This window comes from Pongo pygmaeus, chromosome 11 (assembly GCF_028885625.2).
Source record: "Pongo pygmaeus isolate AG05252 chromosome 11, NHGRI_mPonPyg2-v2.0_pri, whole genome shotgun sequence".
NCBI classification, from domain to species: Eukaryota; Metazoa; Chordata; class Mammalia; order Primates; family Hominidae; genus Pongo; species Pongo pygmaeus.
In genome coordinates this window covers 101,266,412-101,282,203 of record NC_072384.2, presented here as the reverse complement: position 1 = coordinate 101,282,203, position 15,792 = coordinate 101,266,412, and the positions used below count along the sequence as shown (strand labels likewise).

General features: G+C 38.9%; 1 protein-coding gene across 14 annotated transcripts in view; it reads left to right on the top strand.

The window, feature by feature from the left end:
* The window catches only part of HYCC2 (hyccin PI4KA lipid kinase complex subunit 2), a 96,046-nt gene that overhangs the window by 12,940 nt on the left and 67,314 nt on the right, over positions 1-15,792 (top strand). For 9 of the 14 annotated variants that reach the window (XM_063648333.1, XM_054476851.2, XM_054476841.2 and 6 more), the window contains exon 2: positions 11,702-11,799. The exons of the other annotated variants lie outside the window; for them this stretch is intronic. The gene's annotated coding sequence lies outside the window, so the exon portion shown is untranslated. The remainder of the gene's footprint in view (positions 1-11,701; positions 11,800-15,792) is intronic. 14 annotated transcript variants of the gene reach the window in all.

The following is a 15,792-nucleotide window of genomic DNA, read 5'->3' as shown; positions in this document are numbered from 1 at the left end:
AGAGGATAGACAAATACAGTCCTCCCATGTTCCCTTGAAGGTTCATATCTGACACACTATCACTTCCATTTAATGATGGAATGCTGCCAGCACATATAGCTTTATGGCTTGGTGGATCGGAACACTCACTTCTTGAAAGTATGTCAGGTCACATGGTCAGTCTCTGCTGGGGCTCAAAAGCCAAGCAAGGCGCTATTTCTCAAAAGAAGAGCGATCATCTGCAGAGAGGGCATAGCTCTCTTCAGAAGCAATAGTTCTCATGCAGGGGCACACTTGACAATGTTTAGAGACATTTTGTTGGTCACAATTCAGGGCATTGCTATTGGCATCTAGTAGGAAGAGGGCAGGGATGCTGCTAAACATCCTACCATGTAAAAGACAGCCTTTCACAATGTCAGGGGTGACCAAAATGCCAATAGTGCCAAGGTTAAGAAATCCTGCTTTAGATGGACTTATGTGCCTGGTGGTCTGTGTTGTGATTCTTCTATCAGGGCCTACTGGTAGCTTTATACAGCTACTTTATCATCTACCACAGACGCTTTGAATACCACTGAATTTGATGGATCTTAAGGCCCAAATGACAGAGCATCTTTTTTTTTTTTTTTTTTTGAGATGGAGTTTCGCTCTTGTTACCCAGGCTGGAGTGCAATGGCATGATCTCTGCTCACCGCAACCTCCGCCTCCCGGGTTCAAGCAATTCTCCTGCCTCAGCCTCCGGAGTAGCTGGGATTATAGGCATGCACCACCACGCCTGGCTAATTTTGTATTTTTAGTAGAGATGGGGTTTCTCCATGTTGGTCAGGCTGGTCTCGAACTCCCAACCTCAGGTGATCCGCCTGCCTCGGCCTCCCAAAGTGCTGGGATTACAGGCATAAGCCACTGTGCCCGGCCGGCAGAGCATCTTGTGCTGCCACCTTGACCTCTTGCCTTCTCATGTCCCAGGCCCCATTTAAAACTGGCAGCTATTAATGAATTATTCAAGAAATGGGCAGAGCATCACACTAAATATGGTTTATGTTATTTCTAGAATTTAAAGAGTTCCACTGTGCACGGTGCTTCATTTTATTTTATTTTATTTATTTTTTTATTTTTTTGAGACGGAGTCTCGCACTCTCTCCCAGGTTGGAGTGCAGTGGCGCCATCTCGGCTCACTGCAAGCTCCACCTCCCAGGTTCACGCCATTCTCCTGCCTCAGCCTCCTGAGTAGCTGGGACTACAGGCTACAGGCGCCTGCCACCACCCCGGCTAATTTTTTGTATTTTTAGTAGAGACGGGGTTTCACTGTGTTAGCTAGGATGGTCTCGATCTCCTGACCTTGTGATCCGCCCGCCTCGGCCTCCTAAAGTGCTGGGATTACAGGTGTGAGCCACCGTGCCCGGCTATTTTTATTTTAGAGATAGGGTCTTTCTATGTTTCCCAAGCTGGTCTTGAACTACTGGCCTCAAGTCATCTTCCCACATCAGCCACCCGAGTAGCTAGGATTACAGGCATAAGCCACTGCTCCCAGCATTGTGCTTCTTTCTAAGTGGTTGTGGCAGGCTGAGCTATGATAACTTGTCCTTCATTTTTATTTTTATGTTTTTATTTTTAACTCTGTCACCCATGCTGGGGTTTCACTCTGTCACCCATGCTGGGGTGCAGTGGCATGATTGTAGCTCACTGTAACCCCAAACTCTGGGCTCAAGTGATCCTCTCACCTCAGTCCCTGGGAGTAGCTGGAACTATAGGTGCTCACTATCATGGCCGGTTAATTTTTGTATTTTTTATTGAGACAGGGTTTTGCCATGTTGCCCAGGCTGGTCTCAAACTCCTGGGCTCAAATAATTTGCCTTCCTCGGCCTCCCAAAGTGCTGGGATTACAGGTGTGAGCCCCTACGCCTAGCCTAGAGTTTTAGTGTTTTTTTTTTTTTGAGATGGAATTTCGCTCTTGTTGCCCAGGCTGTAGTGCAATGGTGTGATCTCGGCTCACCGTGAGTTTTAGTTTTACGAGATGAAAAGAGTATGGTGATGGTTGGACAACATTATGAATGTATTTAATACTACTGAAATGTACATTAAAAATGGTTAAAATGGTAAATTTTTTTTACCACAATAAAAAAAATTGGGGAAAAACACAAAAGAAAAAAAGATGCCAATATTTCAAATATTTTTGCCTTTAGGAAGAACTTATTATGAACTGTGTCAGTTAACTAAGTAAGGAATACTTTTAGAGATTAAAAATGCCACGAAATCCAGACACTGCATTTCTTGACTCAACTCTTTGAATACCAACCGCTGTAAACATTTATTTATTCAGTATTTGAAAGGTTTATTCTAAAATTCAACATAGGCCAGGTACAGTGGCTCATGCCTGTAATCCCAGCACTTTGGGAGGCCAAGTCAGGAGGATTGCTTGATGCCCAGAGTTTAAGACCAGCCTGGGCAACACAGCAAGAACTCATCTCTGAAAATTAAAATTAAAAAAATTCCACATATTTTCTTGGAATTTATTTTTCGACTTTAATTTTGTGCCTACATACCTAAACAGGTTATATATCCAACATGTTTTTAGGTTCTTTGGCGTTGGATACTACTTTTTATGGGGGAAAATTTTTTTTACTTGAAATATAAGGAATGGATCCTTTCCTCCCTCTACCCCTATGTCACTAAATGGGAGTAAATTCTACTTAAGATACGCCCAAGCTTTAGCACCCAGAATGTAGTGTTTAAAATATTATTTCTTACTGAAAGGGATTCCTTGGAGAAATGTCTGGTTCTAGGCCTAAGGCAGGATTTGTACAAGGTAAGTCTGGAACCTCTTGTCCTAGCAGGAAGCTAGGAGGTTATCTTCATTTACTAGGTTTATGTCAAAAGGGCTTAGGAGCTTTGTAGAGGGTCCCTCAAGACCATTCCCACATTTCATGATTTCCAAGATTGACTCTCAGGACTCAAGTCATTTTATTCACAGTTATAGTTTATTACAATGAGATGATACAAGGCAAAATCAGCAAAGCAAAAGGCATATGGAATGAAGTCTGGAAGAAACCAAGCTCAAGCTTGCAAGAATCCTCTCCCAGTAGAATTGCAAAAGATGCCATTAATTCTCAGTAATGAGTTGTGTGCAGAGCCTCAGATTAGCCCCTAATGAGATTTTAAGGGCTTCTCAGATTATTCCTGAGCATGCATATAGCACTGGGTACACATCCCTTTGCATGAATATGACCTTCTGGATTCCCAGGAAGTTGTTGGAGCTTTTCAGAGTCCTTTATGGACATCTCATTCCCCAGCTTTTCTTTTCTGGGTTTTTTGTTTGTTTGTTTTTGAGGTAGGGTTTGTTTGTTTGTTTTTGAGATGGAGTCTCGCTCTGTCACCCAGGATCGAGTGCAGTGGCGTGATCTCAGCTCACTGCAACCTCTGCCTCCTGGGTTCAAACGATTCTCCTACTTCAGCCTCCCAAGTAGCTGGGATTACAGGTGCTCACCACCATGCCCGGCGAATTTTTTGTATTTTTAGTAGAGACAGGGTTTCACCGTGTTAGCCAGGATGGTCTTGATTTCCTGACCTCGTGATCCACCCGCCTCAGCCTCCCACAATGCTGGGATTACAGGTGTGAGCCACCATGCCCGGCTTGGGCAGTTCTTTTTCTGATCTTCCCTGAGATTACTCATATCATTTGATTGGGACTGTTATTTAAGATGGCTTCACTCACACATTTGTTGGGTAGTGCTGGCTATTGGCTGGCCTATGTCTATTCATTAGGCTAGCTTTGGCTTCTTCACATGGCTGCTAGATTTTAAAAGTAGAAAGAAGGGCAAGCTCCAGTATGCAAGCACTTTTCAAACCTTTGCATTATGTGGGATAGTTTTGCATTCCTATAAATGTTTTTGAGCTCTGCTCTGGGATGCAGTTACATTTATTGAAAATAGTTCCAGATTTTGATTTTACAGATCACCTGAGGTCAGGAGTTCGAGACCAGCCTGGCCAATATGGCGAAACCCCGCTTCTACTAAAAATACAAAAATTAGCTGGGTGTGGTGGTGGGCACCTATAATCCCAGCTACTTGAGAGGCCGAGGCTGGAGAATCACTTGAACCCAGGAGGCAGAGGTTGCAGTGACTGGAGATCACGCCATTGTGCCCCAGCCTGGTTGACAAGAGCGAAATTCCGTCTCAAAAAAAAAAAAAATTTTTAAGATTTAATAGATAGTACTGGATCTGTGTTCACTTTAGGGCTAGTAAGTCCCCATTACTTAGGAAGAACTCTTATGTGTACTTGACCCCATCCTCAATGGAATTGGTGAGAAGCGGCACTATTTCTGGCCCTGTGTAAGTTCTGGACACTGCTACCTCTAATCTTTCTGGTGCTTCTTTTCCTGGCTTCTGGTAGTTTCCTCACACACACAGTGTGCTGATCAGTTTTCGTTTGACTACTAGAAAGGGATCCTTTGCAGATTTCCAGAGTTCGTTCTCAGTACAGCTCTCCACATTACCCTGTCCTCTAACACTTTGGCCTACCTGTACTCTTAGCTCTGCCTCCTTAACTCAGAGAGTCTACCAGGTTTCACTTGCCTTTCTCTTCCTTACCCTGCAGCCTGGAAAGTCTTGAGGAAGGAAGTTGAGGCAACTTCATTGTTCTTCATTGTCTGTGCCCAGTGTAATGAAAACTGTGTTTCATGTACTTTCTTTCTTTCTTTTTTCTTTTTCTTTTGAGACAGAGTCTCACTCTGTTGCCTAGGCTGCAGTGCAGTGGCACAGTCACGGCTCACTGCAGCCTCAACCTCCCAGGTTCAAGTGATCTTCCCACCTCAGCCTCCTGAGTAGCTGGAACTACAGGTGTGTGCCACCATGCCCAGCTAATTTTTAAAATTTTTTTTGCAGAGACGAGGTCTCACTGTGTTGGCCAGGGTGGTCTCAAACTCCTGGGCTCAAGTAGTCCTCCTGCCTTGGCCTCCCAGAGTGCTGGGATAACAAGTGTGAGCCACTGTGACCTGCCTTTGTTTCATATTTTCTTCCGTGTTTTTTTTTCCCCCCACTCCTGTTGCCCAGGCTGAGAGTGCAGTGGCATGATCTCGGCTCACTGCAGCCTCGCCTCCTGGGCTCAAATGATTCTCCTGCCTCTGCCTCCTGAGTAGCTGGTACTACAGGTGCGTATCACTGCACTGGGCTAGTTTTTATATTTTTAATGGAGATGGGGTTTCACCGTGTTGCACAAGTTAGTCTCGAACTCCTGAGTTCAAGTGGTCCACCCGCCTTGCCCTCCAAAAGTGCTAGGATTACAGGCATGAGCCACCACACCGGGCCGTCTTCCATTTCTTAAATTCAGGCAAGAATGTAAATTCACTTTCTGTCACTCCATCTTGTTGAGAAATGGAAGGCCCTTCTCTCCTCACACTTTTCTCCTTCCTTAGTATAGGCTCATGATTGAGGATTGGGGTGTTCTCTATGGTCTTGGTCCAATCTCAGTTTTGGGCTGGTTTTTGTGCCAGGACCTTACAGTTTTCCTGCCCACACCCCACACAATGACAGATTAGGCAATACATATATGCTTAATACCAAGGGAGTGATTAATTGAGGGAGAACTGACATCTTTATGAGTCTTCCCAACTCATGAACATGGTATATCCTCCGCTTTATTTACACCATCTTTATTTTCTCTCGAAAATGTTTTCTTGTTTTCATTGTAGAGGTCTTATACATCTTTTGTTAGATTTACTTCTAGTCTTATTTTTTAATGCTGTTGTAAGGTGCATTTTTAAAAATTTGTGGCTGGTTTATAGAAACACAATTGATTTTTTGTATATTAACCTTATATTCAGGAACTTATATAAATTCACTTATTCTAATACTCTATAGAGTCTTTTGGGTTTTCTTGGTGTATAATTATATCATCTGTGAGTAATAGCATTTCTTCCTTTCCAGTCCTTATTCTTTTTGTTTTTCTTGCCTTACTGTACTAGCTAGGCCTTCCAGTACAATGTTGAATAGAAGTGGTGATAATGGTCATCTCTGTCTTGTTTTCAACTTCAGAGGGTAAAGTTTTCAATATTTTACCATTGACTATGATGCTTGCTATAGGCTTTTTATGGATATTCTTTATGAATTTTTCAATAGGTTATATCATAACTGAATATTGAATGTGTCATGCTTTTCCTGTACCTATTTGGATGATCACATGAATTTTCTCCTGAACTGCCGTTATATGCCTGGAGTAAATTCCTTTTTATATATGGTATTCTTTATATATAGTACTAGATTTAATTTGCTAATTCATTGATATTTTTGCATCTGTGTTCATGAGAGAAATTAGTGTGTGATTTTCCTTCTTTGTAATGTCTGTGTTAATTTTTGTTATAGCTATACTGGGTTTTTTTGTTTGTTTGTTTGTTTGTTCGATACGGAGTCTTGCTCTGTCCCCCGGGCTGGAGTGCAATGGTGTGATCTCGGCTCACTGCAACCTCCGCCTCCCGGGTTCAAGTGATTCTCCTGCCTCAGCCTCCCGAACAGCTGGGATTACAGGCACCCACCACCGCACCTGGGTAATTTTTATATTTTTAGTAGAGACGGGGTTTCACCATGTTTGGCCAGGCTGGTCTCGAACTCTTGACCTTAAGTGATCTGCCTGCCTCAGCCTCCCAAAGTACTGGGATTATAGACATGAGCCACTGCATCTGGCTATTATAATGGTTCTTAAAAATAGTTAGGAAGTCTTTATTCCTTTTTTTTTTTTTTTTTTTTGAGACAGGGTCTTGCTGTGTCACCCAGGCTGGAGTGCAGTGGTGCGATCTCAGCTCACTGTAACCTCTGCCTACCAGGTTCAAGAGATTTCTCCCTCCTCAGCATATTTATTATTTTCTGTTCTCCGGAAGACTTTTATAAGCTTGGTGTAGTTTCTCCCGTAATTGAAAGAATTCACTAGTGAAACCATCTTTACTTGAGATTTTCTTTAAGGAAAGATTTTTAATAATACATTCCATTTCTTTATTTGCTTTGGGGCTATTTGGATATTCTATTTCTTTCAGCATTAGTAATTTAATTTATATTTTTTAAGAAATGTGTCCATTTTATACTGACATGGTTTTTTTTGTTTGTTTTGGGAGGATTTTTTTTTTTTTTTGAGACAAGGTCTCACTCTGTTGCCCAGGCTAGAGTGCCGTGGCATAGTTACGGCTCACTACAACCTTAAACTCATGGGCTCAAGCAATCCTCCCACCTCACAGCCTCTTGAGTAGCTGGGACCACAGGTGTGTGTCACCACACCCAGCTTATTTTTTTTATTTTTTGTAGAGATTTCTTCTTTGACCTATAGATAATTTAGGAATGTAGTTTTAGGCCAGGTGCGGTGGCTCACGCTTGTAATCCCAGCACTTTGGGAGGCTAAGGCAGGAGGATTGCCTGAGCCCAGGAGTTCAAGACCTGCCTGGGCAACATGGTGAGACTCTATCTCTATTTAATTTTAAATTTAAAAAATAAAAAAGAAATGTAATTTTAATTTTCCAGGTAGTTGGTGTTTTTCTAGGTTTTTATTTATTTTTGTTATTGTTGTTAATGATTTGTAGCTTATTTTTGTTGTGGTTAGAAACCATACTTTGAATGCCATCATCTTTTTTGAAGTATGTTGAAACTTCTCTTGTGGCTGAGTGTTCAGGGAGTCTTTGAAAAGAATTCAAATTTTTGCCAGGCGCGGTGGCTTACGCCTGTAATCTCAGCACTTTGGAAGGCCGAGGCAGGTGGATCACGAGGTCAGAGGATCGAGACCACCCTGGCCAATGTGGTGAAACCCCGTCTCTACTAAAAATAAAAAAAAATTTAAAAATTAAAAAAAAAAAAAAGCCGGGGTGGTGGCATGCACCTGTATTCCCAGCTACTCGGTGGGGCTGAGGCAGGAGAATCTTTTGAACCCTGGGAGGCGGAGGTTGCAGTGAGCCAAGATTGCGCCAGTGCACTCCAGCCTGAGCGATAGAGCGAGACTCTGTCTCAAAAAAAAAAGAAAAGAAAAAAGAAAAGAATTCAAATTGTGTAGTTGCTAGGTACAGTGTTCTATATTAGTCATTTTGGTTGTTTGTTAATTGCACCATTCAGATCTTACTGATTTTTGGTTGCTTTTTCTGTCAATTTGCTGAGCGAGATGTGGGTCTCCAACTATTATTATGGCTTTGTCTTTTTCTCCTTTTAATTCTGCAAATTTTTGCTTTATGTTTTTGTTTTCTTTTTTTTTGTTTAAGACAGTCTTACTCTGCTGCCAAGGCGGGAGTGCAGTGGTATGATCTTGGCTCACTGCAGCCTTGACCTCCTGGGCTCAAGTGATCCTCCCAGCCTCCCAAGTACCTGGGACTACAGGCACACACCACCACACCCTGGTTGTTTTTTGTTTGTTTGTTTGTTTGTTTTGTAGATAATGGGTTTCGCCATGTTGCCCAGACTGGTCTTGAACTCCTGAGCTCAAGCCTCCCAAAATGCTGTAATCATAGGCTTGAGCCACCATGCCCTGCTGCTTTATGTATTTTGAGGTTACTGGGTACATATAAGTTTATGATTGTGGTACCTTCCTGTTGGATTGATCCCTTCATTAATATTACTTTACTCTCTAATAATCATTCTTGCCGTAAATTCTAAATCTTTCTCTGAAATCAGTGTGATTTTTTTAAGGACTGTGCTTCTTGGTTTAATCCAGTCTGACAAAATTCGTCTTTTACTAGAAGAATTTTTTCTATATCAGGGTATCTACTTTTTTGGCTTCCCTGGGTCATACTGGAAGCAGAAGAATTGTCTTGGGCCACACATAAAATACACTAACACGAATGATAGCTGATGAGCTAAAAAAAAAAAAAATTGCAAAAAAAAATCTCATAATGTTTTAAGAAAGTTTACAAATTTGTGTCAGGCCACATTCAACGCCCTCCCTGGGCTGTGAGTTGGACAAGCTTGGTTTATATACTGTAATATAATTATTAATATAGTTGGGTTTATATGTATAATCTTACTGTCATTTGCTATTTGGCCCATCTGTTTTTTTTTTCCTATTTCTTGCCTGCTTTTAGATTAAATATTATATTTTCCTTCTAACTTGTTTGATATATATATATAATTTTGTTGTAATGGTTATCCTAGAAATTACAACTTCCTTCTTTAACTTTTTACAGTATAATACAAACTAATACTATTACTAGTGTCACACAACTGCTAAAATCTTAGAACCTTTAAACCTTATAAGGCATTTCAGTTACTGTTTTGAACTGTCACTATTAACATTTCTTTACACTGTTTACCCCTATATATATATTTTTTATGCCCCAGAACTGAGCAGATGATATTGTTTATTTCTTCTTACATTTCCGTGTTTATGATTTAGGATAATTTCCTTCTGTCTGAATAATTCCTTTTAAATTTCTTTTAGTACAGGCTTGAAGGTGAGATTTTTTTTTTTTTTTTTTTTTTTGCAAATTTTAAAATTTCACCTTTATTTTTGAAGGATAGTTTTGCTGGGCATAGTATTCTAGATTGGCAGTTATTTTCTCTTTGGCCCTTTAACTGTTATTCTATTATATTTTGGCTTCTGTTGTTTCTGTTGAGAAATTTGTGAGTCTTACTGTTTTTTGAAGAGCAACTCTTTTTTTTCCTATGGCTGCCTTTTTATGATTTTTTTCTCCATCCTTACTTCTTCCCTTCCTTCCCTAATTTACGGCATCCATCCTGGGTAGAATTTTCTTTTAATATGTCCTGCTTGGTGTTGGCAGAGCTTTCTGAATTTCTAGGTTGATTTCTATCATCAGTTTTTGAAAACTCCCATTTATTCTTTCTTAGAATATTGCATTTATCAATTTCTCTACTTTTCTAGGATTTCTGTTTTTTATATATATATATATATATATATGAGAACTGTGACACACACATACACATATTAGACATTGTGAGTGTGCGTCACATTTCTCTTAAACCTCTCCCTCTCCTCCTTTCACTACTTTCCCTTTCCCCTTCCTCTCTCTTCCATTCTTTTCCCTTTATGCTTCAGTTTGGGTATTTTTTATTGATTTGCCTTCTAGTTTACTCATCCTGTATTCTGCTGTGTCTCATTTGCTCTAAGACCAATATATTAAATTCTTCAGATTATGAGACTGATGTGCTGCTGGCTGCACTGAGAGGGCTCTATATTGAGTTCTTAATTTCACATATTGTATTTTTCGGTTTTAGATTGCTTATTTAATTATTTTTGTAGTTCCTAATCCATTAGTGAAATGTTGCATCTTCAGCAGTTTTATACATTTCCCCTTCTATTTTCTATTAATCAGGATTACTTTAAATAATTGTCCTTGTGCGTTAACTTCATTTTAAAATTATCTGTGAGTCTGATTCTCTTGTCTAGTTTTCTCTCAATTATTGGTCACTTTTTTTATCCCTTTGTATTTTTTAGTAATTTTTAAATTGTGTGCCAGACTTTGGTATATGAAAGAACCATAGAGGCGCTATGCAGTGTTCTCAGTAGGGATCACATTTTTCTCTGTTGCACAAATTGGTACGGACCTAATTACCTTCAACCAGACAGGGATTGAGCTATTTTAGGGTTGTCTTAAAGTTTAATAAACTCATTGTTCTTGTCATTTGGCCTTTTTGTTTGTTACTTTTTAAATTGAGAGTACTGAGTATCTATCTCCTTGGCCCTGGAAGTCTATGGGAGGTTTGTCTCTGTAGAAATTCCCCACATAGCCGTTCTGCCTACAGACTGCTTCAAAAATTTGGCAGTCATCTTGGTGGATGTGGTTCAAAATTCCCAAGGTACAAAAAGAGAGTCTTTCCCACCCTATTTCCATGATATCAAGTGCCCCTTCTCAAAATACTACCAGTCTCTTTTGTGTCTTTCCAGAGATACTCCCTTAGCCCTTTTCAAGTTCTTCCCCCCACTGCAGAACCTTCTCATAAAACAAAACTCACATGTGAAAGCCCAGTATATGAGATAAAGTGTCAGTTGCTGTGGTGGAGTAGGGGATCCTGACGCATCTTCAGTTAAAATAATTCTAAGAGAATTTTATCACAGTATTCTTTGTATCAAAGAAGGTAGAGCATAATGTAGTCAGCAAACACATGAAAATAGTTATTACTTTCTAAGAAAAGTCTCCATTTTAGCAATTTGAAAATGATTCTGACAAAATCTTTTAATGTGTTTTTCTGCCAAAAATTCAGTAAGAGCATTTTTTGTGTTCTTTTCTAAAAAAGATAAGTTTTTCAGTTATGTGAAACCCATCCAAAATAATTTTGTAGCTTATGATACTTATTACTTAAGCTTGGTTTTATACTGCATATTACGATTTTAATGAGGGTATTTTTAAAATGATTGTGTGTTTGTATGTCTGTGTATGAGAGAGAGAGAAAGAAAAATCACTGTAACATGTTTCAAAAGAGTCATAGAATTTTTGTCTGGAAGGGACTTAATTTTACAAATAATGCAAGTGAGGCTCCAGATAATTTAAGTAATCTGCTCAAGGTCTTATAGATAATTAATGGCAAACTTGAAATTAAAATTCAGACTTTCTGTCTTCAAAATAATGCTTTTTAATTAGATTTGATAAAGGTATACAAGTATGCTAGTTATTACAGAAATTTTTTGGATCTATAATTATTTCTTAAAATTAGATAAGCTATATCGTAAATGCCTATCAAAACTGTTCTTTGTATTACATTCTTGAGAATATTACCTCAGTATTTCAGTTTTCTATTTTTATTTTTTATAGAATTGGAAAATATTTAACTCTTAACAAATGAATTCCCCACTTGAACTCTGCCGAATTCCTGTGCCACCTCCTCCTTTAGAAAACTGATCTTAATACAGGTAAAATTAAGACTTTAACTTTTTAGAGGATAAAGGATAAATTTTCTATATCATTAGACATGTTAGCATTTTTGGTAATCTTTGCTGGATAGCTTCTATTTATTAAGCAGTTTTACCTAACATAATGACATCTTAATTATTGCCTTTGAAATCTATTTTGAAAGTTTTTCCCTTTTATAAATGTGTTTTTTAAAAACCTTTCTGTTATCTAAACTTTATTGAAGAATTGAATTTACTCAGCATAATTGCATTATCCGGCTACATCTAGATCGATGCTGTCCAATAGAACTTCTTTGATGATGGCTGTATTCTATATCTGTGCCGTCCAACATGGGAGACTCTAGCCACAAGTAGCTTCCTTTATTAGACAGTGCAGCTCTGGGCTTTTCCTTAGGAAATTTGGTAATTATACTAACAGTATGTCTTAAATGCCTAAGTTTTAGACTTACTTACACCTTGAAATATCTTCATAGTTGTTGGTCAAGTTTGAAAATTAGCAGTAGCAAAACCATCGCTGGCTATTTCATATGTTGTCCTGATAATTGTATAGCTTGGTTTATCCCATAATTTTGATCCACAAGAAACCTTTGAGAGCACTTATCACAGTTAGTTTTGCTCACTGTTGTATCTTTAACATTTTACTTGGTACCTAGCATGTAATTGGTATTCACAGTGCATATTAGTTGAAAGAATGGATGAATAATCTCTGTACTATACAGGAAAAAAATGCCTCCTAAATTGTTCAAAAAATAAATAATTATATTGATAATATTTCTATAATAATAATAGTAGCAAGCATCCATTGAAGACTTATGTTGTACAGTCACTGTTCTAAGTAAGACCTTATGTGTGTTGATTTATTAAATCTTTAAAAATAAACCTTTGTCATAGCGACATGCATTATTCTCGTTTTATAAGTAAGGAATTTGAAGACAGAGATTAGTTAAGTAACTTTCCCAAGGACACATATTATTGTACTTAGAGAGCTTGGACAAAAACTGTGAGTTTTCTTCCCCACAAGTAGTTCTTTACCTTCTTCAGATCACATTCCAGCAGCTTATTATTTTGTTCATTATGTTGTAGTTAGGGCTTGCTAATAAAGGTTGCCATTACCATCTCTGGTACAGTGGTGCACATTGTAATCCTAGCTCTAATCCCAAGGCAGGAGGATTGCTTGGGGCCAGGAGTTCAAAACCAGCCTGGGCAATGTAGCAAGAACTCATCTCTAAATAATGGTAATACTATTAATAATAAAAAGGTCATCATTGTCATAGTTACCAAAAAGATAGTCATTTTCTGTGATAGCCTCTTTGTTATACATTCTGGAACTAAGGCAGTATGGATCTGAATTAAGCTGCATGCTGGAATATCAGCTTGAGTTCTTTTAAGTATAGTTTTTACCAGGTGATGTGATAGATTGTAATATACAGTAGAAGAAATGATCCTCAGAATTTTATATTTTATGGTTAGATAAACAGAAAGCTTGCAAGGCCAGGCACGGTAGTGTATGCTGTAATCTCAGCTATTCGGGAGGCTGAGGTGGGAGGATTGTTTGAGCCCAGGAGTTCAAGACCAGCTGGGGCAAGATAGCGAGACCCCATCTCAAAAAATAAAAGATACCTTGCAGTCTATTTGTAGCTGTGCTCTGTAGATATCTCTATGTACCAAGAGTGCTGTGCCTAGTTAGAAAATATATGTTTGGCCAGGCGCGGTGGCTCACACCTGTAATCCCAGCACTTTGGGAGGCTGAGGCGGGTGGATCACGAGGTCAGAAGATCGAGACCATCCTGACTAACACAGTGAATCCCTGTCTCTACTAAAAATACAAAAAATTAGCCAGGCGTGGTGGCAGGCACCTGTAGTCCCAGCTACTCGGGAGGCTGAGGCAGGAGAATGCCATGAACCCAGGAGGAGGAGCTTGCAGTGAGCTGAGATTGCACCACTGCACTCTAGCCTCGGCAATAGAGTGAGACTCTGTTTCAAAAAAATAAAAAAAGAAAATATATGTTTACAGAATTTCTCTGTAATCAGTACTATTCTATTTTTCAAATGAAGGTACTAAAATCTATTTTTAGGATTTTAGAGTCAGAAAATAACTAATCATTGTAGGAAACTGAAGCCCAAAGGGTTTAAATGAGTTGTCTGAGGACATATAAACAGTATGGTTCATTGACTATATATATATATTTTTTAAGTACCTGTCTTACATCCAGAAATCATAGTATCTTTGTTAGCTTTGAATGCATAGTAGTGAGCAATGCAAAAATGTACCCTGTTCTCTTGGAATTTACAATCCAGTGGGGAGATGGACAATTAGTAAGTAATGAGGTCTAATAAGTTACAAAACCCGAAGTTCTAAGCAGGAAATAAATCTTGTGTTGGAATGGAAAATACTGGGGAATGGAAAAAGAGCTGCTATTTACATAAAGTGGTTCAGAAAGACTGCTGAGACTTACAAGATCAGAAGGAGCCAGCCACTTAAGTAGCAGGAGCAGGACAGCATTCTAGGCTGGAACAGCCTGCACAGATGTGCTGGAGTTAAGGTGCACGTAAAGCTATAAAGAAACTCAAAGGAGAGTATGGCCAGAACATAGAAAGCTGTGGGGAGAGTGGTATGAACCATAAGACAGGGACCAGATTACCTAGTGCCTTTTTCAATCATAGATTTCAAAATTATGGCATTAGATTCAAATCTGAGTTCTGCCACTTAAACTGTGTTACCTTGTATGGGTCACACACCCATTTACACTTTAATTTTCTTATCTGTTAGATGAGAATAACAAGCTACTTCATAGGACATAGTATCATGGAGATTATATAATGCTTATAGCAAACACTATGTAATGTTTATCTTGTGATAAGAACTGTTCTAAGTATACAAAAACTATATGAAGTAGATACCGCTATTCCTAGTTTTGAAATGAGGGACAGAGGGTTTGAGTATAGATAGTAAGAGGGTACAGGGGTTTAAACATAGCTAGTAAGTGACTTTAACCTTAGGCAACCTTGCTCCAGGGTTTGTGATCAAAATGTGATCCTCAGGATCCTTTAAGGGGGTCCATAGGGTCAAAACTATTTTTCATATTAATATAAAGACAGTATTTGCCATCTTCACTGTCATTCTGTCTTAAATATACAGTGAGGTTTTTCTGCAACAGATTGAATGCAGAAGCAATTATGAGGCTGAGCACAGTGGCTCACGCCTGTAATCACAGCGCTTTGGGAGGCTGAGGCAGGTGGATCACTTGAGGTCAGGAGTCCGAGACCAGCCTGGCCAACATGGCGAAACCCCATCTGTACTAAAAATAAAAAAATTAGCCGGATATGGTGGTGCGTGCCTGTGATCCCAGCTACTCGGAGGCTGAGGCAGAATCGCTTGAATCTGGGAGGTGGAGGTTGCAGTGAGCTGAGATTTTGCCACTGCACTCCAGCCTGGGCAACAGAGACTTTGTCTCAAAAAAATGAACAAACAAATAAAACAATTATGAGATAACAAAAAAAAAATTATGAGATTCACAAAACAAAAAACAACAACAAAAAAACGCTATTCTCAATTTGTTTTTGTTTTAGAAGAACATAATTTTCACTTTAAAATGTTAACATATAATAGGCTTATTTTCAAATGAATTAATAAATGAACTTTTTTAATGAAAGAAATTCTGAAACCAAAAAAAGCTGAGAACTGCTGCTGTACACCACTACATTCTGCCACCTGTTATTAAATCAGATAAAATAGAGGAAACACCTGGTACCATGTTTATACTTAATGGGCTCGCTAGTAATTTATTTCTTCACTTTTAAGACACAGTTTTTTTTTCACATTTTGATGTTTTTAGAAATCGAGGTGTGACTTGTCTGAAGAAACTTTTCAGCGACCAGCCAAGTAAATTGTGAAGTAGTAGTAGTCACCTATACTTGGTATTTCTAGAATTTAGCTTTATGTATTCTTTTATTCAGTTAGTTGGTATTAGTGGCACCACATGGGGTTGAAAT